The 27,002-nt window shown below is 40.8% G+C and overlaps 1 long non-coding RNA gene across 1 annotated transcript in view; it reads left to right on the top strand.

Annotated features, from left to right (window-relative positions):
- The window catches only part of LOC117085723, a 28,088-nt gene extending 5,788 nt beyond the window's left edge, over nt 1-22,300 (top strand). Inside the window, exon 3 of the long non-coding RNA XR_004438060.1 lies at nt 21,533-22,300. This is a non-coding gene — a long non-coding RNA (uncharacterized LOC117085723). The remainder of the gene's footprint in view (nt 1-21,532) is intronic.
- Nucleotides 22,301-27,002: the final 4,702 nt, after the last annotated feature.

Below are 27,002 nucleotides of genomic sequence, written 5' to 3' on the forward strand. Positions count from 1 at the left end.
AACTGTGTCTCTACAAAAAAATTAGGCATAGTGGCATGCGCCTGTGTTCCCAGCTACTCTGGAAGCTGAGGTGGTAGGATCCCTTGAGCCCAGAAGATCAAGGCTGCAGTGAGCCATGATCGCACCATTGCACTCTAGCCTCGGTGAAAATGAGACCCTGTCTCAAAAAAAAAAAAAAAAGTTTATAGAAAAAAAAATCAAAATGTGATATTTTAATAAAATAACTTGAAACATAATAGTATGAACTTCCTATGTTTTTAGCTCTTAAAGAACTATGAAGCTAAAGTTTACAGTGGAAACACATGCTACAATTTTTTTTGCAAATCAAATCTCCTCTTGAAACTCAAATATAGGACTAACCGCCACATTTCATTTCTTTTAAATTTGGCCATGTCTGTACTAACTGCTGTGATCTGTGTCTCAGTTCTCTTACCACTTTACTAGAACCTTTGGGAGACTTTTGTTCATTCGTTGACTGATACCATTTTGTTTTCATGTGGCCAGAAAAAAGAATTTATTATCTATTTCTGTTCCATCTGCCTAAGACAAAATACTGTTATGTGTTGCCAACAAGATCATAAACCTAAATAAAATACAGGCTCTAAAATCACATGGCAGTACTTAGTATAAGTGGGAATCAAGGTGACTGGGACTGTGCTTACAGTAATTATAGATTACTAAAATCACAAAATGGAAAAAACTTCATGTAGAGAATTCAAATAATTTAGTTTGATGTAGATAGAGATTATAAAAATCCTTTTGTCACATACCTAAAGTGGAATTTGTTAAGTTTGACCTTGTGACTTTCAAGTCAAGAAATGCTAGGCAGGTAGAACAGATAAATTAATAAACCTGATTCTGACATGGAAGTAAAAGGGCTTTAAAGAGGTTAGAAGCATTTTAAGGTTTATTCCCATTCTGGAACTCAGGACATAATTTCTTATAGAAAAGTAGTTGTGCCTGCAGGTCAGTTCACAAAAGGCTTTAAACCCCATCCTGCCTTTATATATTACACTTATGAGAAAATGCTCCATAGAATTCCAAATTGATACAGGAGGACCGACCTACCCCTCTGCCCATCAGAATTCCTGTGGCTCAGGGCAAGTACTGAAGCTAAATAGGAAGAATTGACTGAGGGTAAAATCACGTTTTGAGTGGTTGGATGAAGCTTTGGAAAGTTGGAGAATGGTGGTCAAGGAATCTGTACATTCAGCCTTCTTGAGTGGCACTGTATGTTTTGGGTTAGTGCTGGGTTACCTTTTCTTTTTTAGTGCCAAATCCATTAATTTACATTCCTCTCCACTGCCATTATCAATTGCTTCCTAACAGAAACCAGTAAACTTTCTTTCCCCTCCTTTTCTATGGAGAAGAGCAGTTTCACAAGATTCAACTTTTCTTACACTTTTGTTCCTAAAATAAATATATACCCTGTTAAGTTTCCATAAGGGTTTTTATTTCTGCAAGTATGACTTTAGTGTTTATATATGATTATAAGCAAGCAGCTAGCAGGGAAACCATGGGTAAAGGGTTAAAAAACTCATTTGATCCTAGTTTCCCTCCCACCACTGCTTCAGCCCCCAGCCCCTACCTAACAAATTAGACCCAATAGAAAAGGTCACAAGATTGAGGGCCGGGTGTGGTGGTGCATAGCTATAATCCCAGCACTTTCGGAGGCCAAGGCAGGGTGGATTGCTTAAACCCAGGAGTTATAGACCATCTTAGGCAACATGGCAAAACCCGTCTGTACAGAAAATAAAAAATCAGCACGGCGTGGTGTGCACCAGTAGTCCCAGATACTAGGGAGGCTGAGGTGGGAGGATTACTTGAGCCCAGGAGGTCAAGGTTGCAGTGACCTGTGATCAGGCCACTGCACTCGAGCCTGGATGACAGAGTGAGACCCTGTCCAAAACAAAATGAAACAAAAAAACTGAAGATTCAACTATGTTTTTTTTGTCTTGTCTCTTGTTTGTTTTGAAACAGGGTCTCTCCATTACCCAAGTTGGAGTGTAGTAGCACCATCCTAGCTCACTGAAGCCTCTGCCTCCAGGGCTCAAGCAGTCCTCCCACCTCAGCTTCCCAAGTAGCTGAGACTACAGGCATATGCCACTAGGCCCGGCTAATTTTTGAACTTGCCTACCCAGATTCTTTCTCCTTTTCCATCCATCTCTAATCCCCACTCTCTCAGGATACCCTGATGGCTCTGCGGGTATCCTTAGTGTTCACTTATCACAGTCTGCAGAATCAGCATTCTAACAAATATAAAATAAATTACAATGAGGAAACTTCATTATGAGTAATAGTAACATGTAAAACAAATACAATCAGCCCTCCAGATCTGTGAGTTGCACATCCATGGATTCAACCAACTGCAGATCCAAAATACACATTTTTAATTGCATATTTTCTGAACATACATACTTTTTTCTTCTTACTATTCCCTAAACAATACAGTATATTTACAGAGTGTTTACATTGTACTAAGTATTATAAGCAATCTAAGGAGGATGTGTATAAGTTATATGCAAATATTATGGCATTTTATATCATGGATTTAAGCATCCTTGGATTTTGGTATCTGGGAGTGGTTCTGGAAACAATCCCTCATGGATACCGGAGGATGACTATAATATGAAGTATATTAGGGATAAACATATAAAGACAGGCACTCAGAGGAAGAGAATCTGGCTTACCAGCAGACATGTAATAAAAATATGAGAATTTCAGTTGCCTGACATCTCAATGTAAGCCAGATATGTGCTTGTTAGCTGCCCAAAGAACCTATTTCAGTTTAACCCTGAAAGAAAGGAACTATGTTGTCTAGCCATAAAGCAGTTACCTTTTCCTCATTCTACCAGTCAGACCACAGCTACATTGTTATATTTTTAACAGCTTTATTGAAATATAATTGACATACAATAAATTATACATACCTAAATAAACAGTTTGTTAAGCTGACATACATATATACCCATGAAGCTCACCAAAATCAAGATAATGAACTTCATCACAAGTTTCCTTACGCTCTTTTATAAATCCTTTCTCTTGTTCTTCCCCCACCCCTCTGTCTTCTTATCCACAGGACACCTCTGATCTGTTTTCTGTCATGGTAGATTAGTTTGCATTTTCTAGAACTTTATTGAAGTTGAATCACAATACACCTTCTTGTCTGCCTTTTTTCACTTAGCATAATTATTTTGAGACATATATTGTCTCTCAGTAGCTCATTCTCTTTTATTGCTAAATAATGTTCCATTGTATGTATTTGCCACAATTTATCCATTCACCAGTCAGTGGACATTTGGTTTGTTTCCAGTTTTTTTTTGGGGGGGACTGAGTCTTATTGTCACCCAGGCTGGAGTGCAGTGGCGCAATCTTGGCTTACTGTAACCTCCACTTCCCGGGTTCAAGTGATTCTCCTGTCTCAGCCTCCCAAGTAGCTGGGACTATAGGCGCCCGCCACCATGTCGGCTAATTTTTTTATTTTTTAGTAGAGATGGGGTTTCACCATGTTGGCCAGGCTGGTCTCGAACTCCTGACCTCAGGTTAACCGCTCGGCTCAGCCTCCTCAAGTGCTGGGATTACAGGAGTGAGGCACTCCACCCAGCCTGTTCAAATTTTTGTCTTATTACACATAGGGCTACTATGAACATTCTGTATAAGTGTTTATATGGGCATATGTTTTAATTTCTCTTGAGTAAGTAGCTTAGGAGTGGAATAGCTAGATCATATGGTAGATATGTGTTTAACTTTTTAAGAAACTGCCAAACTGCTTTCCCAAGTGTTTTTACCACTTTATGGTCCCACAAGCTATATATGAGTGTTCCAATTTCTCCTGACTGGTAGGGTTGGTCTTTTCAATTTTGGCCGTTGTAATAGGTGTGTAGTGGTATTTCATTGTCATTTTAATTTGCATTTTCCTAGTGACTAATGATATTGGCATCTTTTCATGTGCTTCTTTGTCATCCACATATCTTCTTTGCTGAAATGTCTGTCTGTTTTTTTCCCCATTGTTTATTGTATTCCTTTTGCCAGTATTTATTTACAGGTGACACATATGGGAGTGGCCTTAAATTTTTTTTAACTAATAAAGTCATAACAAGGTAACATATACCTGGAGGAATATGAAAAAGCATGACAAACTTTACGAGATAGCAAAATTTAAGGTTTCACTATATAAATCTGAGTATTAGGTCAATTTTTTTTTGGGTGAAACCTGCTAGACAGCTTCTAAAAGAACAGTCACACTATACCTATTTTTTAAATTATTAGCTAGCAGAACCACCTCAACCCATATTGACTAGTCCCTAAGTGACCTCCACAATTAAGAGTATAGGCAGTAGTGTGATAGAACTGGCTTGGAACAGCTTACAAGGGTCAATTTAAAAATTTTAGGAATTCTGCAGGCTCACTGTTAAACATAGCCATTATTAAAAATTAATTAGAGAAACTGACAATTGTATTAAAATCTATTAAATAAAGCTCAATAATAAATACTCAAAACTCACTTCCTAGTTTATTCTACTACAGACATAACTCATTTTATTGAACTTCATGGATATGGTGTATTTTACAAATTGCAAGTTTGTGGCAGCCCATATTGAGCAAATTTGTGTTGCCATTTTTCCAACAGCATGTGCTTACTTTGTTAGTATGTTTTAGCAATAAAGTATTTTTTAGTTAAAGTATGTACAGGCCAGGTGCAATGGGTCGTGCCTGTAACCCAGCATTTTGGGAGGCTGAGGTGGGAGGATCGCTTGGGTCCAGGAGTTTGAGACAGGCTTAGGCAACACAGTGATCCTGTCTCTACAAAGAATTTTTCGGCAGGGCGCAGTGGCTCACACCTGTAATGCCAGCACTTTGGGAGGCTGAGGGGGCAGATCACAAGGTCAGTAGATCAAGACCATCCTGACTAATATGGTGAAACCCCATCTGTACTAAAAATACAAAAAAATTAGCCAGGCGTGGTGGCGGGCGCCTATAGTCCCAGGTACTCGGGTGGCTGAGGCAGGAGAATGGCATGAACCTGGGAGGTGGAGCTTGCAGTGAGCCGAGATCGCACCACTGCACTCCAGCCTGGGCGACAGAGTGAGGCTCCATCTCAAAAAAAAAAATTTTTTTCTAAAATTTTCTATAATAGCTGTAGTCCCAGATATTTGGGAGGCTGAGGTGGGAGGATTGCTGGAACCTGGGAGGTTGAGGCTGCTGTGAGCCATGATCTTGCCACTGCACTCCAACCTGGTGACAGAGCAATAGTCTGTCTCAAAAAAAATGTTTCTACAGTCGTGTTAGACATAATGCTATTGCACATTTAATATAGTGTAAACGTAACTTTCATATGCACTAGGAAATGGAAAAATTCACACGAACTAAATCCACAATATCTCTGAGGTATGCTATACCTTTAACTGTGTTCCGTGTTTTTGTGGCTATGTCTAGTGTATCTACACGGTGGAAGTATTACAGTTTGATAGTGTGCACCTCTTCCCAGCTCTGTGTTCAGTGATGTTCTTTAGCAACATGACACACTACCACATAGGAGTACTTACCCCAGGGAAATGTGCAAACACCACAGATCAGATCTCTGCCTGCTGCTCCCTAATTCAGACTAGTTGTTAAACATTTTTTTACCAGCACCACTTGTGATGACATGACCCTTCAAGTTGACTGACTTCTGTCAGCAGTAATGAATAATCGAGGCATCAGTTAGATGGAGAGTTTACCTTTGTGAGACACTTAACTCTCAAAAAGAAGTATTTCTGTTACAGAATAAAGCTTTAACACCTAGTTTTCTTGGTGTTCAACGTTTTCCTTACTTCCAAATTCTCTAAGGTAGAGAAAGGCAAAGTCTGACTACTGGATAAGGGGGGATACTAATACAGTAGTTCTGTGGTCTCAAGTAAAAGCATAAAATGTTACATTTGAAGTAGAACTAGAAAGGATGCTAAACAAAACTGTGCTAGGCAAAAAAAAAAAAAAAAAAAAGAGAAAAGAAAAAAAGGGAAAGGCAAATAGCTCTATCTAACCAAAATTCTATTCATGTGAGGGAGCAAAAGACAATACAAGAGGAGAGTTTTTTCTCATGCCCAATCAGCTTTTTTTTTTTTTTTTTTTTATTATACTTTAAGTTCTAGGGTACATGTGCATAACGTGCAGGTTTGTTACATATGTATACTTGTGCCATGTTGGTGTGCTGCACCCATCAACTCATCAGCACCCATCAACTCCTCATTTACATCAGGTATAACTCCGAATGCAATCCCTCCCCCCTCCCCCCTCCCCGTGATAGGCCCCGGTGTGTGATGTTCCCCTTCCTGAGTCCAAGTGATCTCATTGCTCAGTTCCCACCTATGAGTGAGAACATGTGGTGTTTGGTTTTCTGATCTTGCAATACTTTGCTGAGAATGATGGTTTCCAGCTGCATCCATGTCGCTACAAAGGACACGAACTCATCCTTTTTTATGGCTGCATAGTATTCCATGGTGTATATGTGCCACATTTTCTTTTTTTTTTTTTTTTTTATTATACTTTAAGTTCTAGGGTACATGTGCATGACGTTTATATCATGTATAACTCCCCATGCAATCCCTCCCTCCTCCCCCCTCCCCATGATAGGCCCCAGTGTGTGATGTTCCCCTTCCCGAGTCCAAGTGATCTCATTGTTCAGTTCCCACCTATGAGTGAGAACATGCGGTGTTTGGTTTTCTCTTCTTGTGATAGTTTGCTAAGAATGATGGTTTCCAGCTGCATCCATGTCCCTACAAGGACGCAAACTCATCCTTTTTGATGGCTGCATAGTATTCCATGGTGTATATGTGCCACATTTTCTTAATCCAGTCTGTCACAGATGGACATTTGGGTTGATTCCAAGTCTTTGCTATTGTGAATAGTGCCGCAATAAACAACGTGTGCATGTGTCTTTGTAGTAGAGTAGTTTATAATCCTTTGGGTATATACCCAGTAGTGGGATGGCTGGGTCATATGGTACATCTAGTTCTAGATCCTTGAGGAATCGCCATACTGTTTTCCATAATGGTTGAACTAGTTTACAATCCCACCAACAGTGTAAAAGTGTTCCTATTTCTCCACATCCTCTCCAACACCTGTTGTTTCCTGACTTCTTAATGATTGCCATTCTAACTGGTGTGAGATGGTATCTCATTGTGGTTTTGATTTGCATTTCTCTGATGGCCAGTGATGATGAGCATTTTTTCATGTGTCTGTTGGCTGTATGGATGTCTTCTTTTGAGAAATGTCTGTTCATATCCTTTCCCCACTTTTTGATGGGGTTGTTTGCTTTTTCTTGTATATTTGTTTGAGTTCTTGGTAGATTCTGGATATTAGCCCTTTGTCAGATGAGTAGGTTGCAAAAATTTTTTCCCATTCTGTAGGTTGCCTGTTCACTCTGATGGTAGTTTCTTTGGCTGTGCAAAAGCTCTTTAGTTTAATTAGATCCCATGTGTCAATTTTGGCTTTTGCTGCCGTTGCTTTTGGTGTTTTAGACATGAAGTCCTTGCCCATGCCTATGTCCTGAATGGTACTACCTAGATTTTCTTCTAGGGTTTTTATGGTATTAGGTCTAACATTTAAGTCTCTAATCCATCTTGAATTAATTTTCGTATAAGGGGTAAGGAAAGGATCCAGTTTCAGCTTTCTACTTATGGCTAGCCAATTTTCCCAGCACCATTTATTAAATAGGGAATCCTTTCCCCATTTCTTGTTTCTCTCAGGTTTGTCAAAGATCAGATGGCTGTAGATGTGTGGTATTATTTCTGAGGACTCTGTTCTGTTCCATTGGTCTATATCTCTGTTGTGGTACCAGTACCATGCTGTTTTGGTTACTGTAGCCTTGTAGTATAGTTTGAAGTCAGGTAGCGTGACGCCTCCAGCTTTGTCCTTTTGACTTAGGATTGTCTTGGCAATGCGGGCTCTTTTTTGGTTCCATATGAACTTTAAAGCCGTTTTTTCCAATTCTGTGAAGAAAGTCATTGGTAGCTTGATGGGGATGGCATTGAATCTATAAATCACCTTGGGCAGTATGGCCATTTTCATGATATTGATTCTTCCTATCCATGAGCATGGTATGTTCTTCCATTTGTTTGTGTCCTCTTTGATTTCACTGAGCAGTGGTTTGTAGTTCTCCTTGAAGAGGTCCTTTACATCCCTTGTAAGCTGGATTCCTAGGTATTTGATTCTCTTTGAAGCAATTGTGAATGGAAGTTCATTCCTGATTTGGCTCTCTGCTTGTCTGTTACTGGTGTATAAGAATGCTTGTGATTTTTGCACATTAATTTTGTATCCTGAGACTTTGCTGAAGTTGCTTATCAGCTTAAGCAGATTTTGGGCTGAGACAATGGGGTTTTCTAAATATACAATCATGTCATCTGCAAACAGGGACAATTTGACTTCTTCTTTTCCTAACTGGATACCCTTGATTTCTTTCTCTTGCCTGATTGCCCTAGCCAGAACTTCCAACACTATGTTGAATAGGAGTGGTGAGAGAGGGCATCCCTGTCTTGTGCCAGTTTTCAAAGGAATTTTTCCAGTTTTTGCCCATTCAGTATGATATTAGCTGTGGGTTTGTCATAAATAGCTCTTATTATTTTGAGGTACGTTCCATCAATACCAAATTTATTGAGCGTTTTTAGCATGAAGGGCTGTTGAATTTTGTCAAAAGCCTTTTCTGCATCTATTGAGATAATCATGTGGTTCTTGTCTTTGGTTCTGTTTATATGCTGGATTACGTTTATTGATTTGCGAATGTTGAACCAGCCTTGCATCCCAGGGATGAAGCCACTTGATCATGGTGGATAAGCTTTTTGATGTGCTGCTGAATCCGGTTTGCCAGTATTTTATTGAGGATTTTTGCATCGATGTTCATCAGGGATATTGGTCTAAAATTCTCTTTTTTGTTGTGTCTCTGCCAGGCTTTGGTATCAGGATGATGTTGGCCTCATAAAAAGAGTTAGGGAGGATTCCCTCTTTTTCTATTGATTGAAATAGTTTCAGAAGGAATGGTACCAGCTCCACCTTGTACCTCTGGTAGAATTCAGCTGTGAATCCATCTGGTCCTGGACTTTTTTTGGTGGGTAGGCTATTAATTGTTGCCTCAATTTCAGAGCCTGTTATTGGTCTATTCAGGGATTCAACTTCTTCCTGGTTTAGTCTTGGGAGAGTGTAAGTGTCCAGGAAATTATCCATTTCTTCTAGATTTTCTAGTTGATTTGCGTAGAGGTGTTTATAGTATTCTCTGATGGTAGTTTGTATTTCTGTGGGGTCGGTGGTGATATCCCCTTTATCATTTTTTATTGCGTCTATTTGATTCCTCTCTCTTTTCTTCTTTATTAGTCTAGCTAGCGGTCTGTCAATTTTGTTGATCTTTTCAAAAAACCAACTCCTGGATTCATTGATTTTTGGAGGGTTTTTTGTGTCTCTATCTCCTTCAGTTCTGCTCTGATCTTAGTTATTTCTTGCCTTCTGCTAGCTTTTGGATGTGTTTGCTCTTGCCTCTCTAGTTCTTTTAATTGTGATGTTAGAGTGTCAATTTTAGATCTCTCCTGCTTTCTCTTGTGGGCATTTAGTGCTATAAATTTCCCTCTACACACTGCTTTAAATGTGTCCCAGAGATTCTGGTATGTTGTATCTTTGTTCTCATTGGTTTCAAAGAACATCTTTATTTCTGCTTTCATTTCGTTATGTACCCAGTAGTCATTCAGGAGCAGGTTGTTCAGTTTCCATGTAGTTGAGCGGTTTGGATTGAGTTTCTTAGTCCTGAGTTCTAGTTTGATTGCACTGTGGTCTGAGAGACAGTTTGTTATAATTTCTGTTCTTGTACATTTGCTGAGGAGTGCTTTACTTCCAATTATGTGGTCAATTTTGGAATAAGTGCGATGTGGTGCTGAGAAGAATGTATATTCTGTTGATTTGGGGTGGAGAGTTCTATAGATGTCTATTAGGTCCGCTTGGTGCAGAGATGAGTTCAATTCCTGGATATCCTTGTTAACTTTCTGTCTCGTTGATCTGTCTAATGTTGACAGTGGAGTGTTGAAGTCTCCCATTATTATTGTATGGGAGTCTAAGTCTCTTTGTAGGTCTCTAAGGACTTGCTTTATGAATCTGGGTGCTCCTGTATTGGGTGCATATATATTTAGGAGAGTTAGCTCTTCCTGTTGAATTGATCCCTTTACCATGATGTAATGGCCTTCTTTGTCTCTTTTGATCTTTGATGGTTTAAAGTCTGTTTTATCAGAGACTAGGATTGCAACCCCTGCTTTTTTTTGTTCTCCATTTGCTTGGTAGATCTTCCTCCATCCCTTTATTTTGAGCCTATGTATGTCTCTGCATGTGAGATGGGTCTCCTGAATACAGCAGACTGATGGGTCTTGACTCTTGATCCAGTTTGCCAGTCTGTGTCTTTTAATTGGAGCATTTAGTCCATTGACATTTAAGGTTAATATTGTTATGTGTGAACTTGATCCTGTCATTATGATATTAACTGGTTATTTTGCTCGTTAGTTGATGCAGTTTCTTCCTAGCCTCGATGGTCTTTACATTTTGGCATGTTTTTGCAATGGCTGGTACCGCTTGTTCCTTTCCATGTTTAGGGCTTCCTTCAGGGTCTCTTGTAAGGCAGGCCTGGTGGTGACAAAATCTCTAAGCATTTGCTTATCTGTAAAGGATTTTATTTCTCCTTCACTGATGAAGCTTAGTTTGGCTGGATATGAAATTCTGGGTTGAAAATTCTTTTCTTTAAGAACGTTGAATATTGGCCCCCACTCTCTTCTGGCTTGTAGAGTTTCTGCCGAGAGGTCTGCTGTTATTCTGATGGGCTTCCCTTTGTGGGTAACCCGACCTTTCTCTCTGGCTGCCCTTAAGATTTTTTCCTTCATTTCAACTTTGGTGAATCTGGCAATTATGTGTCTTGGAGTTGCTCTTCTGGAGGAGTATCTTTGTGGCGTTCTCTGTATTTCCTGAATTTGAATGTTGGCCTGCCCTACTAGGTTGGGGAAGTTCTCCTGGATGATATCCTGAAGAGTGTTTTCCAACTTGGTTCCATTTTCCCCTCACTTTCAGGCACCCCAATCAGACGTAGATTTGGTCTTTTTACATAATCCCATACTTCTTGCAGGCTTTGTTCATTTCTTTTTCTTCTTTTTTCTTTTGGTTTCTCTTCTCGCTTCATTTCATTCATTTGATCCTCAATCGCTGATACTCTTTGTTCCAGTCGATCAGTCGGTTAATGAAGCTTGTGCATTTGTCACGTATTTCTCATGTCATGGTTTTCATCTCTGTCATTTCGTTTATGATCTTCTCTGCATTAATTAATCTAGCTGTCAATTCTTCCACTTTTTTTCAAGATTTTTAGTTTCTTTGCGCTGGGTACGTAATTCCTCCTTTAGCTCTGAGAGGTTTGATGGACTGAAGCCTTCTTCTCTCATCTCGTCAAAGTCATTCTCTGACCAGCTTTGATCCGTTGCTGGCGATGGGCTGCGCTCCTTTGCAGGGGGAGATGCGCTCTTATTTTTTGAATTTCCAGCTTTTCTGCCCTGCTTCTTCCCCATCTTTGTGGTTTTATCTGTCTCTGGACTTTGATGATGGTGACGTACGGATGGGGTTTTGGTATAGGTGTCCTTCCTGTTTGATAGTTTTCCGTCTGACAGTCAGAAGGACTGTCTGTTGGTCTGTTGGAGATTGCTTGAGGTCCACTCCAGACCCTGTTTGCCTGGGTATCAGCAGCAGAGGTTGCCGAAGATAGAATATTGCTGAACAGCGAGTGTACCTGTCTGATTCTTTCTTTGGAAGTTTCCTCTCAGGGGTGACGCCACCCTGTGAGGTGTGGGGTGTCAGACTGCCCCTAGTGGGGGATGTCTCCCAGCTAGGCTACTCAGGGGTCAGGGACCCACCTGAGCAGGCAGTCTGTCCGTTCTCGGATCTCAACCTCCGCGTTAGGAGATCCACGGCTCTCCCCAAAGCTGTCAGACAGAGTCGTTCGCGTCTGCACCGCCCCCGCTCTTTCCCCTAATGGGCTGCAGCTGTGCGCTGTCCGCAGAGGTAGAGTCTACAGAGACAGGCAGGCTTCCTTGAGCTGCTGTGAGCTCCACCCAGTTCGAGCTTCCCAGCGGCTTTGTTTACCTACTTAAGCCTCAGCAATGGCGGGCGCCCCTCCCCCAGCCTCGCTGCTGCCTTGCGGATAGATCGCCGCAGACGGCTGTGTTAGCAGTGAGGGAGGCTCCGTGGGCGTGGGACCCTCCGGCCAGGTGTGGGATATATTCTCCTGGTGTGCCTGATTCCTTAAAGCGCAGTATTGGGGTGGGAGTTACCCGATTTTCCAGGTGTTGTGTGTCTCAGTTCCCCTGGCTAGGAAAAAGGGATTCCTTTCCCCCTTGCGCTTCCAGGTGAGGCGATGCCTCGCCCTGCTTCAGCTCACGCTGGTCAGCTGCAGCAGCTGACCAGCACCGATTGTCCGGCACTCCCTAGCGAGATGACCCCAGTACCTCAGTTGAAAACGCAGAAATCACCGGTCTTCTGTGTCGCTCGCGCTGGGAGTTGGAGACTGGAGCTGCTCCTATTCGGCCATCTTGCTCCGCCCCTCCCACATTTTCTTAATCCAGTCTGTCACTGATGGACATTTGGGTTGATTCCAAGTCTTTGCTATTGTGAATAGTGCCGCAATAAACATACGTGTGCATGTGTCTTTATAGCAGCATGATTTATAATCCTTTGGGTATATACCCAGTAATGGGATGGCTGGGTCATATGGTACTTCTAGTTCTAGATCCTTGAGGAATCGCCATACTGTTTTCCATAATGTTGAACTAGTTTACAATCCCACCAACAGTGTAAAAGTGTTCCTATTTCTCCATATCCTCTCCAGCACCTGTTGTTTCCTGACTTTTTAATGATTGCCATTCTTACTGGTGTGAGATGGTATCTCATTGTGGTTTTGATTTGCATTTCTCTGATGGCCAGTGATGATGAGCATTTTTTCATGTGTCTGTTGGCTGTATGAATGTCTTCTTTTGAGAAATGTCTGTTCATACCCTTTGCCACTTTTTGATGGGGTTGTTTTTTTCTTGTAAATTTGTTTGAGTTCTTTGTAGGTTCTGGATATTAGCCCTTTGTCAGATGAGTAGGTTGCAAAAATTTTTTCCCATTCTGTAGGTTGCCTGTTCACTCTGATGGTAGTTTCTTTTGCTGTGCAGAAGCTCTTTAGTTTAATTAGATCCCATTGTCAATTTTGGCTTTTGTTGCCGTTGCTTTTGGTGTTTTAGACATGAAGTCCTTGCCCATGCCTATGTCCTGAATGGTATTACCTAGGTTTTCTTCTAGGGTTTTTATGGCATTAGGTCTAACATTTAAGTCTCTAATCCATCTTGAATTAATTTTCGTATAAGGAGTAAGGAAAGGATCCAGTTTCAGCTTTCTACTTATGGCTAGCCAATTTTCCCAGCACCATTTATTAAATAGAGAATCCTTTCCCCATTTCTTGTTTTTCTCAGGTTTATCAAAGACCAGATGGCTGTAGATGTGTGGTATTATTTCTGAGGGCTCTGTTCTGTTCCATTGGTCTATATCTCTGTTTTGGTACCAGTATCATGCTGTTTTGGTTACTGTAGCCTTGTAGTATAGTTTGAAGTCAGGTAGCGTGATGCCTCCAGCTTTGTTCTTTTGACTTAGGATTGTCTTGGAAATGCGGGCTCTTTTTTGGTTCCATATGAACTTTAAAGCAGTTTTTTCCAATTCTGTGAAGAAAGTCATTGGTAGCTTGATGGGGATGGCATTGAATCTATAAATTACCTTGGGCAGTATGGCCATTTTCACGATATTGATTCTTCCTATCCAGAAGTGTGGAATGTTCTTCCATTTGTTTGTGCCTCTTTTATTTCACTGAGCAGTGGTTTGTAGTTCTCCTTGAAGAGGTCCTTGACATCCCTTGTAAGTAGGATTCCTAGGTATTTTATTCTCTTTGAAGCAATTGTGAACGGAAGTTCATTCATGATTTGGCTCTCTGTTTGTCTGTTACTGGTGTATAAGAATGCTAGTGACTTTTGCACATTAATTTTGTATCCTGAGACTTTGCTGAAGTTGCTTATCAGCTTGAGATTTTGGGCTGAGACAATGGGGTTTTCTAAATATACAATCATGTCATCTGCAAACAGGGACAATTTGACTTCTTCTTTTCCTAACTGAATACCCTTTATTTCTTTCTCTTGCCTGATTGCCCTAGCCAGAACTTCCAACACTGTGTTGAATAGGAGTGGTGAGAGAGGGCATCCTTGTCTTGTGCCAGTTTTCAAAGGGAATTTTTCCAGTTTTTGCCCATTCAGTATGATATTGGCTGTGGGTTTGTCATAAATAGCCCTTATTATTTTGAGATATGTTCCATTAATACCGAATTATTGAGCGTTTTTAGCATGAAGGGCTGTTGAATTTTGTCAAAGGCCTTTTCTGCATCTATTGAGATAATCATGTGGTTTTTGTCTTTGGTTCTGTTTATATGCTGGATTACGTTTATTGATTTGCGAATGTTGAACCAGCCTTGCATCCCAGGGATGAAACTCACTTGATCATGGTGGGTAAGCTTTTTGATGTGCTGCTGGATCCGGTTTGCCGGGTATTTTATTGAGGATTTTCGCATTGATGTTCATCAGTGATATTGGTCTAAAATTCTCTTTTTTTGTTGTGTCTCTGCCAGGCTTTGATATCAGGATGATGTTGGCCTCATAAAATGAGTTAGGGAGGATTCCCTCTTTTTCTATTGATTGGAATAGTTTCAGAAGGAATGGTACCAGCTCCTCCTTGTACCTCTGGTAGAATTCAGCTGTGAATCCATCTGGTCCTGGACTTTTTTTGGTTGGTAGGCTATTAATTATTGCCTCAATTTCAGAGCCTCCTATTGGTCTATTCAGGGATTCAGCTTCCTCCTGGTTTAGTCTTGGAAGAGTGTAAGTGTCCAGGAAATTATCCATTTCTTCCAGATTTTCTAGTTGATTTGCGTAGAGGTGTTTATAGTATTCTCTGATGGTAGTTTGTATTTCTGTGGGGTCGGTGGTGATATCCTCTTTATCATTTTTTATTGCGTCTATTTGATTCTTCTCTCTTTTCTTCTTCTTAGTCTTGCTAGCGGTCTATCAATTTTGTTGATCTTTTCAAAAAACCAACTCCTGGATTCAGTGATTTTTTTGGAGGGTTTTTTGTGTCTCTATCTCCTTCAGTTCTGCTCTGATCCTATTTCTTGTCTTCTGCTAGCTTTTGAATGTGTTTGCTCTTACTTCTCTAGTTCTTTTAATTGTGATGTTAGAGTGTCCATTTTAGATCTTTCCAGCTTTCTCTTGTGGGCATTTAGTGCTATAAGTTTCCCTCTACACACTGCTTTAAATGTGTCCCAGAGATTCTGGTATGTTGTATCTTTGTTCTCATTGTTTTCAAAGAACTTCTTTATTTCTGCCTTCATTTCGTTATGTACCCAGTAGTCATTCAGGAGCAGGTTATTCAGTTTCCATGTAGTTGAGCGGTTTTCATTGAGTTTCTTAGTCCTGAGTTCTAATTTGATTGCACTGTGGTCTGAGAGACAGTTTGTTATAATTTCTGTTCTTGTACATTTGCTGAGGAGTGCTTTACTTCCAATTATGTGGTCAGTTTTGGAATAAGTGTGATGTGGTGCTGAGAAGAATGTATATTCTGTTGATTTGGGGTGGAGAGTTCTGTAGATGTCTATTAGGTCTGCTTGCTGCAGAGATGATTTCAATTCCTGGATATCCTTGTTAACTTTCTGTCTCGTTGATCTGTCTAATGTTGACAGTGGGGTGCTAAGTCTCCCATTATTATTTTATGGGACTTTAAGTCTCTTTGTAAGTCTCTAAGGACTTGCTTTATGAATCTGGGTGCTCCTGTATTGGGTGCATATATATTTAGGATAGTTAGCTCTTCCTGTTGAATTGATCCCTTTACCATTATGTAATGGCCTTCTTTGTCTCTTTTGATCTTTGATGGTTTAAAGTCTGTTTTATCAGAGACTAGTATTGCAACCCCTGCTTTTTTTTGTTCTCCATTTGCTTGGTAGATCTTCCTCCATCCCTTTCTTTTGAGCCTATGTGTGTCTCTGCATGTGAGATGGGTCTCCTGAATACAGAAGACTGATGGGTCTTGACTCTTTATCCAGTTTGCCAGTCTGTGTCTTTTTTGGACCATTTAGTCCATTTACATTTAAGGTTAATCTTGTTATGTGTGAACTTGATCCTGCCATTATGATATTAACTGGTTATTTTGCTGGTTAGTTGATGCAGTTTCTTCCTAGCCTCGATGGTCTTTACATTTTGGCATGTTTTTGCAATGGCTGGTACCGCTTGTTCCTTTCCATGTTTAGGGCTTCCTTCAGGGTCTCTTGTAAGGCAGGCCTGGTGGTGACAAAATCTCTAAGCATTTGCTTATCTGTAAAGGATTTTATTTCTCCTTCACTTATGAAACTTGGTTTGGCTGATATGAAATTCTGGGTTGAAAATTCTTTTCTTTAAGAATGTTGAATATTGGCCCCCACTCTCTTCTGGCTTGTAGAGTTTCTGCCGAGAGGTCTGCTGTTAGTCTGATGGGCTTCCCTTTGTGGGTAACCCGACCTTTCTCTCTGGCTGCCCTTAAGATTTTTTCCTTCATTTCAACTTTGGTGAATCTGGCAATTATGTGTCTTGGAGTTGCTCTTCTGGAGGAGTATCTTTGTGGCGTTCTCTGTATTTCCTGAATTTGAATGTTGGCCTGCCCTACTAGGTTGGGGAAGTTCTCCTGGATGATATCCTGAAGAGTGTTTTCCAACTTGGTTCCATTTTCCCCCTCACTTTCAGGCACCCCAATCAGACGTAGATTTGGTTTTTTTTACATAATCCCATACTTCTTGCAGGCTTTGTTCATGTCTTTTTCTTTTTTTTTTTTAGACTTCTTCTTGCTTCATTTCATTCATTTGATCCTCAATCGCTGATACTGTTTCTTCCAGTTGATCGAGTCGGTTACTGAAGCTTGTGCATTTGTCACGTATTTCTCATGTCATGGTTTTCATCTCTGTCAGTTCGTTTGTGGCCTTCTCTGCATTAATTCTTCTGGTTATCAATTCTTCTACTCTTTTTTCAAGATTTTTAGTTTCTTTGCGCTCGGTACATAATTCCTTCTTTAGCTCTGAGAAGTTTGATGGACTGAAGCCTTCTTCTCTCATCTCGTCAAAGTCATTCTCCGTCCAGCTTTGATCCGTTGCTGGCGATGAGCTGTGTTCCTGTCTTCTGTGTTGCTCGCATTGGGAGTTTTAGACTGGAGCTGTTCCTATTCGGCCATCTTGCTCTGCCCTTCCCAAAGCAGCTTTTTAATGGATGAAGCTCTTTTTGTCCAGAGTTACTGAAGCTTCTGGATGTTGTTAGGAATTTAAGTTCCCAGACAGATTCAGTAAAATACTATAGCAGTCCAGAGAAAACCAAATAAACTTGCGGGGAGAGGGAGGGAAGGGAAATTCTTAGTATAAAAGATAAATCTACGCTAAGGTTGAATGGCTGTTACAATTAAATTTTTTAAAAACTGGGAGAAACTGACTAAGGATTTTATATGGAATAGAAACTGTCTTATACTTTAGGGTCTAAATGAAAGGAATATACATTTAAAATGTAAAAGAAGAAATGTATCGTATCACTTTATTCTTTCTTTTTTGAGACAGGGTCTCACTCTGTCACCTAGGTGGGAGTGCAGTGGCGCCATCATGGCTCACTGCAGCCTCAACCTCCCAGGCTCAAGTGATCCTACCACCTCAGCCACCCCCACCAAGGAGCTGGGACTACAGGCGCTTGCCACCACATCCAGCTAATTTTTTTTTATCTTTTGTAGAAACAGGGTTTCGCCATATTGCCCAGGCTTGTTTTGAACTCCTGGGATCAAGCATTCTGCCCGCCTCAGCTTCCCAAAGTGCCACGATTACAGTGTGAGTTACCGCACCTGGCCTCATACGATTTTGAATAAGGCATTTGCTTTATGCTTTACAAGGTACTAGTAGTAAAAACTGTTTAGAGTGATGCACATAAAGAAGAGTTCAGACATAAATGTAAGACCTGAAGCTATAAAACTACTAGAAGAAAACAGGAAAACCACTTCAGGACATTGGGTCTAGGCAAAGATTTTATGGCTAAGACCTCAAAAGCACAAAAAGCAAAGACAAAAATAGCCAAATTGGACTATATTAAACTAAAAAGCTCAGCAAAGAAAACTGCAGAGTAAAGACATAACCTGTTGTATGGAAGAAAATATTTACAAACTATTAATCCAACAAGGGACTAATGTTGAGAATATACAATATACAATATACAATATACATTCTTTTACACTGTCAGTGGGAATGTAAATTAGTACAGCCTCTATGGAAACATAGTATTTCCCAAAAAACTGAAAGAACTGCCATGTGATCTGTCAATGCCACTATTGTGTAGTTATTCAAAGGAAAATAAATCAGTTCAATGTAGCACTATTCACAGTAGCAAAGAACAGAATCAACCTAAGTGTCCATCAACAGATGAATGGATAAAGAAAATGTGTTACCTATATTATACATGATGAATACTATTTGGCCATAAAAAAGAAGGAAATCATTTCCTCTGCAGAAACATGGAAGGTACTGGAGGTTATTGTGTTAAGTTAAATAAGCCAGGCACACAATGACAAATATCACATGTTCTTTCACTCATGTGGAAGCTAAACATGTTGATCTCATGGAGGCAGAAAGTAGAATGATGGTTGCCAGAAGCTGGGAAAGGTGTCTGGGTTGGGGGGGATGAAGAGAGGTTGGTGAATGGGTACAAACATACAGTGAGCTATGGAACAAAGGAATGTTTAACAGCAGAGTAGGGTAACTATAATTAGTAACAGTGAATGCTTTTTATATTTTAAAATAGCTAGAAGACTTGAAATGTTCCCAGCACTTAGAAATGAGAAATATTCGAGGTGATGTATACACAGTCAAGGTAACAAAATAGCTCATATACCACATAAATATGTAAACTATTATATATCACTTTTTTTTAAAGTATAGCAGTTTGGTACAAAAATTAGCCAGGCATGGTGGCAGGCACCTGTAGTCCCAGCTACTTGGGAGGCTGAGGCAGGAGAATCGCTTGAACCCAAGAGGCAGAGGTTGCTGCAGTGAGCTGAGATCATGCCACTGCACTCGAGTCTGGGTGACAGAACAAGACTCTTACAAAAAAAAAAAGTATAGCAATTTGGTATTAAACTGGAAGGACCAAAGGAACTAACAAATAATCTTTAAACCAGTCAATGCCCTATGTAATTTGTTTACCAATAAATTGGACAGAACAGATGGAACTTTAGTGGATATAGGTGGTTTACTTTTAAATGAGGAGGGAATACAAATTTCCCAGGAGATAACCTCTTTCTCTAAGAACATAAAGTTTTATGGAGGAGATAGAATATTCTCATATGAAAAATACCTAAGAATATGTGAAACTAATACATGTAATAGGAAGCTATTACATATATTAAGAGTAACTTCGTTGTTCAGTTTTTAGTTACTGCTGAACATCTTGACAATTTAAATAATCACTGTTTTTCCCTAACCTTGTCCAGATTTCCAAAACCCAGTTACTCTCCTAACCAGTCTACTTAAGTGAATATACTTTTCCAGTCACCAAGACTGAGATTCAGTATATTGGAGTCATCTTTATCTTTCACCCTTCCCTTTTCTTATAAGTGTCCCTTTCTACTTATTTAGGCCTTCAATGCATATTACACCTTAAATTGTATAAGTTTATACATTTTAAAAGATTTTCATCATTATATAATCACTCTGAGTTAAGCAGAAGTGATTAACATTTCATCACTCAAGTATTGAGGGCCTACAAGGTCACTACAAGGTGAGTGACATATAAATAAGGATGCAGAATCAGACAGGTTAAATGACTTGCCCAAGGTAACAGGATCAGTCATTATTACCAGTCCTATGATTCTAATGTAAACATTCTTCTCATTACACTATGATGCCTCTCAACTCATATTTGGTCCATTACTGTAAATTCGTAGTGGGCTTCTCTGCCTCTGCTTTTCCCTCTCCAGACTATCTTGCAGATCACCATTAAATTAAACACAGCTTTCATTATAATATAGCACAATAAATAACTTTTCAATCGTGTCCTCTTGTATAGAGGAGAAAAACTTTATCTCTGCTTTTATACAGGGTATCTCTTACTGTGTTCCTCATATTCTTTGGAACATACCTTTACTTTTCTAGGAGTATGCCTTTGCTTTTAGCAGTGTTAAGCTTCTTTGAGGGACTCAAACCTACTTTGAGTCCCTAAGTAACAGTTATTGCCATAGACCTAGATATTTATGTACCAAGCATTATCTATAGACTACATATATGCACAACTACCTTGTGTATTTTGACTGAGGGAGTAAAGTTTTTGATATTAAAAAAAAAAAAAAGAGTCCTCTTTGCTGGGTGAGGTGCCTCATGCCTGTAAATGCAGTGCTTTGGGATGCCAAAGCAGGAGAATCACTTGAGGCCAGGAGTTTGAGACCAGCCTAGGCAACATAGTGAGACCCTGTTTCTACCAGAAAAAAACAAAACAAAACAAAAAAATGCCAGGCATGGTGGTACAAGCCTGTAATCTCAGCTACTCAAGGAGGCTGAGTTGGGAGAATCAATTGAGGCCAGGATTTCAAAGCTGCAGTGGGCTATGATGAGGCCAGTACACTCCAGCCTGAGCAACAGAAAGTGTCTTAAAAAAAAAAAACAAAAAAACCCTCAAGTTTCACTTCTGATAATTAAGAACTCAGTGGTTTTGATCATACTTCTGCTGTGAACAACTAGAAAAGCTAGACCAAAACCAAACACCCACCCCTATTTAAAGGCACTTGTTAGTGACAAGTTGTATTTTCCACTGTCACAACAAAGAAAAAGGCAAAACATGTGGCAGGCATCTTTAGATTTGGAGACAACAAAACACAGTACAATTGGGTAAGCTGTTCTCAGAGGCTTAACTATAAGACTACCAGTTTTGGCCAGGCGTGGTGGCTCACGCCTGTAATCCCAGCACTTTGGGAGGTCGAGGTGGGCGGATCACCTGAAGTCAGGAGTTCAAGGCCAGCCTGCCCAACGTGGTGAAATTCCGTCTCTACTAAAAATAAAAAAATAGCCGGAAGTGGTGGTGCATGCTTGTAATCCCAGCTACTCAGGAGGCTGAGGCAGGAGAAGCGCTTGAACCTGGGAGGCAGAGGTTGCAGCGAGCTGATACCTTGCCACTGCATTCCAGCGTGGGCAACAGAGTGAGACTCCGTCTCAAAAAAAATTACCAGTTTTGAGTGGGGTAGGGCTCAGACTTAGGCTTTATGATCCTGTAGACCCAATGGTATTGGAAGTTAATGTAGGAGAGATGTTATATGAAGCCTCTGGCAAGTTTCAGTACAAGAATTACAACATAGACCTTAATTTAAGGTTTAGGAGTAAGACCGTATCTTCCTTAGCCATGGTTTTGATTCATTTTGTTTTTTCTTTGAAAAGCACCCCTTGATTTGCTACTGGTACCTGGAAGAGATGTAACACCCGACCATGGGACATCAAGTGACTGTGTGAATCAAACTGCCCATCATGAATTGTTGTTATTTGACTCAACCAAACTGTACAACTGGATGAGCACAGGAGCAGTGCACTACATATGGGACTGGAACCATGAATGAGCAGGTGACTCAGACTCCTATAGTACCTGCCTCTAATCCTTCAGCACTTCTCCCTCAACCCACATAAACTGTCATCACAAGGAGTTCCCTCTGATCAGTTAATGAAGAGAAAAAAGTATGGATATTGTGGATATCCTAACATCCCTCTGGCCATTGGACCCCTAGAAACCTGTGACAAGTCCTGGAAGTTTTTCAAGGTTCATCTTGCACCTTCTAGCATGCGTATGTCTTACCAAAGCATGTAGAATGCTGCCTACTTCTCATCAGTTTCATTTAATATAATTTCATTACTCTAATAAATCAGTGTGATGTTCTATGGAATAGCAAGACCATCAAGGTCCCTTCATACAATGTAGAGAACAGGAGAGTTGATGTAGCCTGAGACAAGACAGTAAGGACTTACTGTTGTTCCTCCTAAATGTAGTCTGTTTCTGATTCTCCTTATAATTAGAATTGGGGTGGGGGGACATTTCCAGATCAATATTAGTATCATGTCAACATGTATATTAATTTTTTCCAAAGAAGATACCACACCTAGAACATCAACCATAATTGGCATCCCTACCTAATTAAAGTTTGCAGTCCACTGTCATTCTTCACTAGCTATCTGGTTTTTATACTTTCATTCTCTATGATTCATCTGGTGGCCACAGGAAATTTAAATGGGAATGTGGTATGAATCACCATGGCAGCATGATGGCACTAATCTCTGCAATTTCTTTTGGTTTTTCTATTTTGCTTTTTATGTTTTATAGAAATGGAGTCTTGCCATGTTATACAGGCTGGTCTCAAACTCCTGGGGTCAAGTAATCCTCCTGCCTTGGCCTCCCTAAGTGCTGGCGTTACAGGCATGAGCCACTGTGCTTGGCCAATCTCTGCCATTTCTTCAGGGTATATCCCTGCTTTTCCTTTACTATCTTAATGAGGAGTGGTAGAAGGCAGACCTAAGCTGCTGTGTAGCACTTTCCACCATAATAGCAATCCCTCCATGGATCAGGAAACCAAAATAAAGATTGTTATTAAAAGATATATATCACTACTACACATCTAGGACTGGAGAAGTAACCACAGTATGGGTCCTTCTGGATCCACTGTCAGCCACAGCCAAGCCAAGATTCCATCACTTGACTTCCGTAGGTCCCCTATTCTGACTAGTCGTCCAGGGTAGAGTTTTTGGTTTCTAGTATTAGTACAAGTTAAGAGACAGTGCCTTAAGAATTCTAGCCAGCCTGGCCAAGATGCCGAAACCCCATCTCTACCAAAAATACAGAAAACTAGCTGGGAGTGGTGGTGCACGCCTGTAGTCCCAGCTATTCGGGAGGCAGAGGTTGCAGTGAGCTGAGATTATGCCACTGCAGTCCAGCCTGGGTGACAACAGAGCAAGACCTTGTCTCAAAAAAAAAAAAAAAAAAGAATTTTGGATATTTACCTTTCTCTAGTGAATGGTCACTGGTCCGTATGGAAAAGGCTTAGGGCAATGATTCTCCCAACATGTCTGCTCACTGGAAGTATCTGGGGAACTTGAAAAAATACTGCGTGGGTCTTCCCCAAGATTATTATTTAATTAGTCTGGGTTGTGGACTGGGCTTTAGAATCCAAAGGTGTTCTAATGTGCAGACAAGTTTGGGAACCCCACTGGATTAGGGAACAATTCATGATATACAGCTGTGATTGCATTGCCCCTTTCGTCAAAGGATCCAGTCTCTTTCCATAAGTGAAGGAGTACCAAGTCTGGGAGCTAGATGAGATGCTTCAAATTTTACTACAAAAACACAAGAATTTTTCCACCTATATATGTCAAGCAGCACCTTGGTAGGTTACTTAATCTATTTTATTTCCAGGGACCTCATGATCATTTAGCCATTATCACTTTTCCCTGTGGGTCAAAATACTCTGGTTAACGTTCTCTCCTCTGACTTATTTTGGTAATTGTGCCTACTTTGTGTCTGAGAGAGAGATATGTATGTGTGTGTGTGTATATATGTATATATATGTGTGTGTATATGTGTGTGTGTGTGTGTGTGTGTATATATATATATATATTTTTTTTTTTTTTTTCAGAGTCTTGCTCTGTTGCCCAGGCTGGAGTGCAGTGGCATGATCTCAGCTCACTGCAACCTCCACCTCCCAGGTTCAAGCCATTCTCTTGCCTCAGCCTCCTGAGTAGCTGAGACCACAGGCATGCACTACCACACCCAGCTAATTTTTGTATTTTTACTAGAGATGAAGTTTCACCATGTTGGCCAGGCTGGTCTCGAACTCCTGCCCTCAAGTGATCTGCCTGCGTCGGCCTCCCAAACTGCTGGGATTACAGATGTCAGCCACTGTGTCCAGCCTGTGTCTGATATTTATATGCTATTATGTGTCCTCTATTGCCTTGGGATTCTAATGTTCCCACTAAGATCAGCAAACCCAGTTCCACTACAGTGTTCACCACCATCATCTCTTGACAACAAAGACAGCTACTTTAGAGCTCCTTGTGAAATGGTAGTGCTTCCATCATCATTGTATTCCTTAATGACATGGTGAAAATTAACAATGGCTAAGGAGCCTTTGTGTTTTCTCCTCTACAATATGCCCAGGAATTTCTGGCATTTTGGCCATCTTATTTATAGGCTATTACTGAATTTAAGCCTCATCCTACCAAATTATTAATGCCAAAATATTAACTCTTGATTTTTAGGTAAGTGCACCCATGCCAATAAATTTGCCATGATCTAACCTTAAATGTATTCCCATATATGCCGTCCAAGTTCCCACTGATTAAAATGGCAAGGCCTTTAGTTCTGCTAGGTAGGCTTTCTCTGTCCAGAGAAGGCCTCATACTTCTCTGACTAGGCTATGTTGGGATTTAACTGGAGGCACTAATAGGTAGTAAGGGTAAATTCTTTATTTTATTATTACTTTTTGGAGACAGGGAGGGTCTTGCTTTGTTGTTCAGACTGGAGTGCAACGGTGTGATCATGGCTCATTGCAACTTTGAACGCCTGGGCTCAAGTGATCCTCCCACCTCAACCTTCTGAGTAGCTGGGACTACAGGCACAAACCACCATGCATGGCTAATTAAAAAATTTTTTTATTTTTTTTAGAGACAGAGCCTTGCTGTGTTGCCTAGGCTAGTCTTGAACTCCTGGGCTCAAGCAGTCCTCCCACCTCAGCCTCCCAAAGGCTGGGATTACAGGCCTGAGCTACCGTGCCTAGCCCCAGCTGGTAAGTTCTGAGGAGAGCATGTATCAGCTTGTGAAGGAGCTTGCCCAAGTGCAATCACTGGAAGCCTCTATGCATAGGAGGCTGGTTTCCTCAGAGAGAGATTTAGGGGAAGATGGATGTTCAGAGTTTTCAGCTTCATTTTTCTCTGCTCAAACATCCCTATCCTATGTCTTAGGACCCCACTCTCCCCACCAATGTTCCAACGTTAGAATAGGAAAGGGGAAGAATTAAGCATATAATTGATACTACAAATCTACCGTATCTGCCCAGTGATTACAGAAGATAATCAATTCCTTAAGACCTGTAGTGGAGTTTTGATGCTCCACATAGAGTCATTTTCTTTTTGTTGTTGTTGTTTGCAGGTTCAAGTGATTCTCATGCCTCAGCTTCCCAAGTAGCTAGGACTACAGGCATGCGCCACCACACTCAGCTAATTTTTGTATTTTTTCGTAGAGATGGGGTTTTACCATGTTAACCAGGCTGGTCTTGAACTCCTGGCCTCAAGTGATCCACCCACCTCAGCCTCCCAAAGTGCTGGGATTACAGGTGTGAGCCACTGCGCCTGGTCACGACATACAGTCTTAATTGTAGTTTTTATGTTTTTCTTATGTATTTTTCTTTTTCTTAGAGATAGGGTCCCCCTCTATCACCCAGGCTTTAGTGCAGTGGCATGATCATAGCTCACTGCAGCCTCAAACTCTTGGGCTTAGACAACCCTCCTGCCTCAGCCTCCTGAGTTGCTGGGACAATAGGTGTGTGCTACCATGCCCAACTAATTAAAAAAAATTTTTTTAGAGATGGGGTTTTGCAGTGTTGCCCAGGCTGGTCTCAAACTCCTGGCCTCAAGAGATCCTCCCACCGCAGCCTCCCAGATAGGGGACTACAGGTATGAGCCACCATGCCCCTTAACCCACTTATGCCTAGTGCTCCATTATTGGAACGCTAAGCATGTGGGAATTATTTATAGCCTACTGCTCAAGGTCATCGCCAAGGTCTGAGTTTTCACTCATGCAAAAATTCAAAAAATTGCAATCTCTGGCATAAACGGGTTAAGTACTTTCTGTTTCGGACCATAAGAAAAGCCAGATGGATCTATAATCTTTATAATTACTATGGTTATCATGGTGATACACTCCTTACCCGCTTCACATAATTTCCTGTTGTTACTGTTAATCATAATACTACTGCAAACTGGCTGGGTGCAGTGACTCCTTCCTGTAATCCCAGCACTTTGGGAGGCAAAGGCAGGAGGATCACTGGAGCTCAGGAGTTCAAGACCAGCCTAGGCAATATAGTGAGACTGTCTCTACAAAAAAATAAAAACAGGCCGAGCACGGTGGCTCACACCTGTAATCCCAGCACTTTGGGAGGCCGAGGTGGGTGGGTCACCTGAGGTCAGGAGTTCAAGACCAGCCTGGCCAGCATGGTAAAACTCTGTCTCTACTAAAAATACAAAAATTAGCTGGGCTTGGTGGTGGGTGCCTATAATCCCAGTTACTAGGGCTGAGACAGGAGAATTGCATGAACCCGGGAGGCCGAGGATGCAGTGAGCCAAGATCACACCATTGCACTGAAGCCTGGGTGACAAGAGCAAAACTCCATCTTATAAATAAATAAATAAATAAAATATAAGTAGGCTAGGTATGGTAGTGCACACCTATAGCCCCAGCTACTCAGGAGGCTGAGGCAGGAGGATTGCTTGAGCGTAAGAGGTTGAGGCTGTAGTAAGCTATGGTCACACAAAAAAAACTAAACTAAATACTGTAAGCCATGGATTACCTGTAGTCTATAGTCTCTTTGCTTATAGCAACGAGGTTATTCCTCTGATTGATTTTATGTGTGCGCGTGTGTGTCTGTATCCAATCCAATCTCAAAATCTTACTTAAGGGTCCATTTCCTGTAATAACTTCTGTTGCACATTACCATATCTTTCGAGTCTTAAGAGGAAATAGAGGACAGATTAAAAATAAGAAGGCTGGGCATGGTGGCTCATGCATGTAATCCCAGCACTTTGAGAAGCTGAGGCAAGCCCAGGAGTTTGAGACTAGCCGGGACAACATGGCAAAACCCCATTTCTACAAAAA

This window comes from Trachypithecus francoisi, unplaced genomic scaffold (assembly GCF_009764315.1).
Source record: "Trachypithecus francoisi isolate TF-2019V2 unplaced genomic scaffold, Tfra_2.0 Lachesis_group1, whole genome shotgun sequence".
Classification (NCBI taxonomy): domain Eukaryota; kingdom Metazoa; phylum Chordata; class Mammalia; order Primates; family Cercopithecidae; genus Trachypithecus; species Trachypithecus francoisi.